Consider the following 6,000-nt stretch of genomic DNA (forward strand, 5'->3'; position numbering starts at 1 on the left):
AATCTATGAGAACATCTATTATTTTCAACAGAGATTTGGGTCCTCACAGCCACAAAATGTAAACAAACCTAAGACCAGAGTATAGTTTTTGAAACATTCATATTGAACCCCAGAGGAAAAGAGAAATTAGGTATTTTTATTTATTTATTTATTGCTGTCAGTTGTGTGACGTGAACAGTAGCTCCGCATTGCCAAATCTATCCATGAAATAGTTAAATGTGATTTTTATTTTTTCGTCAGAAAGCAAAACGTTTGGCTGGAAAATTTTATCACTGAAAAAATATGTATTTTCTTGTAATATAAAACTGTTCCACCATGAATTGTTGGGCCGAACAAAAAGGAAGAAAAAAAAAAGATTTATCTCTAAACAGGACAAGATTTACTAAAATGCTGTATTTACTATCCATGGTAGTGAAGAGCAGAATTATGAACACTGTTCTCTTGTCAAAACATGCTTGTTTTCAGAGGTATTCATATTTGGAAAAGGATTTTCTGCAGTATTTGAAAGTACAAACACAACAAGGTTTTTGAAATAACAACGCTGTCTATTGTGTTTTACTCCTTTCTTTCTTGTAGCTGTTTCCAGGGCGCATCATCAAACACTTTACTGCTCTTCTTCATGGGGTCTGAGACTTTCAGGAGTCATTTTTACATTTTGCAGTACTGTCTAAATGTAGAGCACACTTTAAAAAAGTGTTTAGTGCATGTATGAAAAAGAAAACATGATACAGTAAGATGTATCAAAATATTTAACAAGTGTATGTTTCTATCCTGATGTTTCATTGAGGTTGTTTGGCTATTATTAATCATTCTCTTAGGTGCAATCGAGGAGCAAAATATGCTGAACTTGAGGAGCATTAAGCGACATAAAAGTGACCCACAACAGTAAATATTTAGGTGGCCTGTCTACTTTTCTAGCCCACAAAATCACTCTTAATAAATAGTCTTGTTGTACAGGTGTTATATATTCATAATGAACAATGTATGGCTTGTGTGACAATTTTGCATTCTAACTTTTACCCTGGAGAAAACTTGCAATTTCTAAAAAAAAAAAAAAAAAAAAGGACAACAATGGAACAATAAAAACAGCTTTTTCTATGATAAAGTCATGTCTTACTTTATGCAATTAATATAGTTGTGATTTTCCATTTCCAAAGTGCATTTAATACAGCTTGATTTGAAGACAGGCGGAGATCAAAGGTAGGAATAAACATGGATAGGCAGGACTATCCAAATTCAAATATATCATAATTATCTGAAAATCTGAATCACTCCCTGGAGGAGCTACTTTAAAACCAAGGACAGAACAAGTAAAATCTCTCAGATTTTCTTCTTAAAAGAAGCACTTTAGCAAGACTTCAAGTAGTGTTGGAATATTCAAATATATTCACAAAGTATGCAACAGCGCAACTGAAAAATGCTAATTCTGTTTTCCAGGTCTAACAAAAGAGCAGAAATTGACTTGTTAACCTTGCCTAAAACTACTTTGTAGTTCCCAACCTACAACAGGAAGTTCATGCTGTCATTATAATTCATCAGCACAGGGAAGAATAATATGGGAAAGTACATCCTTTGACAAATATGAAACAACACATTCACTGATAAAAAAAAATAAAAGGATTTATGCCCCTCAAGGCACAAAGAAAAAGCAAATCCAATTTTGTTTCCATTAAAGTTTTACTCTTAACTATAAAGTAACAAATGCTCTTTTAGGACTGAGAGAGAGAGCTCTGTGTAATTCACTGTTTTCTCTGAACTAGAACAGAACCTCGGATGCAAGGGCGATAGAATGTGTCAACTTGAAAACATGCTGCAGAAATCTTGAAACTGAATTTTCGCAAAGACATAACAAATGTGGTCACCTTTTCTATTGATTGTTTTAAACTCCTCTTGTTCCTGTGCTCTCAACATCCACACTCTGAGTATGAGTCCCCCACCCTTGGGTTCATTTCCATGCTCAATGTCCCAGCAAGTCCTGATGGGTTCCTCATCACCCCTGTCCTCCACCTCCGCTCCTCCCTTCACTAACAATCTCAAGATCTCCGCTTTTCAATTTCCTGAAGCTCTGCAAGACAATGGAGTGCTGCATCAAAGGCCTGCATCAGCCATCTGATAGCTCACTTCAGCAAAACACGGAAGAAAAATCATTCTAACAGACTCTCATCCTGTTTTATTTAGACAGTACGTTATTATCTTGGAGTTTTCATTTTCTGCAAGTTCTCTAATGTGGGCTTCAAAATTCAGAAAGTATGCTCTAAGGAGCTCAAACTGAACCATGGAAAGACACCAACTGACCTAAACATACATATACTTTTTTTTTTTAACAGAAACATCTGTGCAGAATACAAACCTGGAAGGCAGAGGAGACCTCTAAGTCAAACAATGGGCTGTGCTAAGATCCTGTGGGACTTCCAGATACAAACCGTCAAAACAGTAATGGAAAATCTACTGGACACCCTGAGTTGTTCAACTTCAATTTCTGTTGCTCTAACTGAGGTGTTGCTACAACAGATCTTCTGGGCGGAGATCTCAGAGGTTGTTCCTGGAATCTGCTGCAGCGATTTGGAGTAGTAGCTAATGATTGATTCACCGATGATCAGTGGCACCATTCAGGTGTTTTGAGCCCTTGGTATTTCTCAAGTTTATTATATTCCTTCTTCTTGATGTTGCATGATAATTTATCCTCAGTTTTTTGTTCTTGACCGGGGAGATCTTATTTTGATGCAAAATGCAGTTATTAAATAAAGCTGTTTGTTATTAAGGAAGAAAACAAAACTCCAAACCTTTATGGCTATTTGTGGAAACAGTGATCGCCTCTAGTGTCTTTCTTTTCTTGTACACAACAACTATCCAATCTAAAAGAAATCATAGAGTCCCATGTGTGTATCCTGGTTAGGTGGAAGAGTGAGTTGTTTTCTGACAACTTGATGGAAACTAATGGAGAAAAGGTGGCTGATCTATTTCTAATACTGCATCTAGAGCTACTCTTTGTGAAGATCTCGCTGAGAGAGTTCAGACTTGTAGTGGACACTGAGCATATATGTGTTTGCATGTATTCTATATTTATCCTCTGGATTTACACTGATTTCACAACATTGTTGACAGTCTGTACTGAATATGACGGTGAAAATAACCCCACGTTTATTCATTTTCTTTTTGTACAGTCACAATAACAGGAAAATGATGCTCAGAACAAGATAATAGAATAATCCTGAAGGTATAGAATTGCAGCTGGATCCATTCAGACTCACTACTTTTGGTTTTCTTAGTGTTGCTGTTTCTTTAACAATAGATACATCCTGTCAGCACAGTCTGTCTAACGTTGCACTCCTGCTGCGCCTGAAAATGACTTTCAAATAGCTTGATCAATTTAATTGGCTTTACTGTTGGACAGATGAGGATAGATAGACCATTAGCTATTCAAAGAAAAGATTGACAAGTGTTTTTTTTTAATAATTACAAGAGCTGATGGGAGAGTGAGGGGTAGACAAAGAAAGCTGGCCAGGGAAGAGGAAGAGAAAGGACACACTTTGTAGAAATGAGCCTGCTTTGTTTCCTCTTCCTGGCACGAGTCAGATGTTCTGCCATTCTCCATCTGGTGAAGCAAGGCTCCCTTTTCTCATTCAACACAAAACCTATCATTTGTACATTTGTGGATAGATGGGAGTCCAAAGACAGGAATAGAAATTCTGAGGGACTCTGAAAAAGAAGGGGGTGTGGTGGCAGAATGAAATTTATTCAGCATGAAAGCATGGCTTCTCTGCTAATAAAATGTTTATGAATAGTATATGATTACTTTCCATGACAACAGTCAAAGTGACTCAATATGTAATCCGAGGCTTTTTGCTGCAAGATGTTACCACCACTCGCAGGATACTGTTATAAGCAAATTAATACAGTGGAGACTAAAGAGGCTGAGGTTGAGGTGAAGCACTGTTGTTGCAAATTTTGCTTACAGAGCAGCTGGTTGCATTGAATTGAGAGGTGTGGTAGTGACATGGACCTCATCTTAATTGGATCTGTCCGAACTCACCAGCAGTTAATTTACTGCCTCTATTAAGAAAACCTTCAGCTTTGTGATAAATGGCACACATAAATGAGGTGTTCTCACTGGGGTTGTTTTGGTCATTGGTGATAATCTCTGTGATAAGGATGTTAATTCATTGCCAGTATTACACAAGATACAGAAATGAAGAAGATTCATTCTTCTTACCGAGATATTTTAATGCATTTTTTAAGTTCCTTATGCTTTTTTTAAACTTCATTTCTAAGATACAGGATTCAACTAAAAAAGAATCCAGATCACCAATGGTCTTTATTTCCCAATGGAAAGATTTATTTTTGTAAAAAAAAAAAGTCTCATATGTTTTTCAAAATAAATTTGTATTTATTTTCCAAAAGAAGTTGCATCAGAAAAAGCATCCATCAAAGGACTTCCCTTTAATTAAAGTATTGATGAAGATGTTGCACAGGCATAAACTGCAAACAAATACTCTTCAAAGTAGCAGCCTCACTTTTTATAAGGGAAATCACAGTGCAATAAAATAACGACTCAGACTTACACAGGTTCCCTATGAGGTAAACAAGCAATCAACAAGGTAACAGTTTCTAAATAAACCTAAGTGCTTTTTTTCTATTTTCTTTTTTTTTTTTTTTTTGGAAGAGGGATTACAACAGAAAAAACAATCCAATATCCTGAATAAATATAAACAAGTTAAAATTTTGGATCAATGTAAGGCTGTTCTCTGCTATGTGTGATTATTTAGAATGCTAAAAAAAAAAAAAAGTAATGTAAAATGGGTTTGGACAGTACAAAGTAAGGTACAATCAGAATTTCTTTAAGAATTGTCATCTTTAAAATACAGTACAGCTCAGTTAATTGGAACTTTACATTTTAATTTTTTAATTTGTGACGTGAACAAATTTTTACATTTTTTTAATTATGAAGCGCAAGCTATAGCGGAATAATTGCTTTCATTATTATCAATGTAACTTTCAAGAAGTTACAGCGATGCAATTCAAACTTCACACAAGCTATTAAAAACTGTTTTTAAACTGTAAAATGTGATGCAAAGGCCACGTCCAGTATAATAAATAAAAGAATAATTTTAAAAAGGAACAATTACAGAAATCTTGCAACAGCAAATACACTAATAAGCTGACTGATCAACTGCATATATTCTACATAACATCATTTTAACACTACATTATATTTTTTACACTCAATTATCTTTTTCTTCTCTATATAACAATTACTCCAGTGAAACTTTGGTTCGTACAGATTCACTAAAATACAATATATTTCAACTTTTTCCATCATTCTCTCTCCTGGAAATGAGACAGCAACTGAAATGAATTTACCGAGGTAGTTGGACTCAGAGATGAGGGCAGAAAGTCCATCACCTTGATGCCTCCTGGCGACCTAACTTTGGACATTTTCTATGAACATTGGGAGACTGACAACTTACTGGACGGACTATACCCCCTATCACCAGGAATGAGTTAGGTGAGTTGTTGTTTTCAACCTTCAACCATTTCTTTCTTTTGGAGTTTCAATGTTTTCACTTTTTAGTACAAAAACAAACTGCCTGCCTGGGGCAATTATTCACATAACATAACAAAGTTCAGAACCACCCAGAAGATGTTTTATCCACTTTGACAAGCTTTGGCTTAAAATAACTTCCTGTAATTGATTATAGGAAGTTATAATCGAAAATAACGTCGATTATAATCGAAAAAACCACAGATTTTTTGTGGTTCTCAAAAATCTGACCTTTAGTTTTTTTCCCACACATTTTAAATATACCTCATTGGGATCAAACGCTGATGGTTGGGGGCAAATTTACCGCAGAACATTTCTGATTATCTATTTTTTCTTTTTAAATAACAAGTATTCAGTCAGTCATCGTTACCAACATAGTGAATAAGGACTATTTGGCTGATTTCTGAGCTTACAAAAATCCTATAAGGACAGCGCAGTAGTTGTGCTTTGATCTAAAT

The sequence above is a fragment of the Xiphophorus hellerii genome, chromosome 16 (genome assembly GCF_003331165.1).
Source record: "Xiphophorus hellerii strain 12219 chromosome 16, Xiphophorus_hellerii-4.1, whole genome shotgun sequence".
NCBI classification, from domain to species: domain Eukaryota; kingdom Metazoa; phylum Chordata; class Actinopteri; order Cyprinodontiformes; family Poeciliidae; genus Xiphophorus; species Xiphophorus hellerii.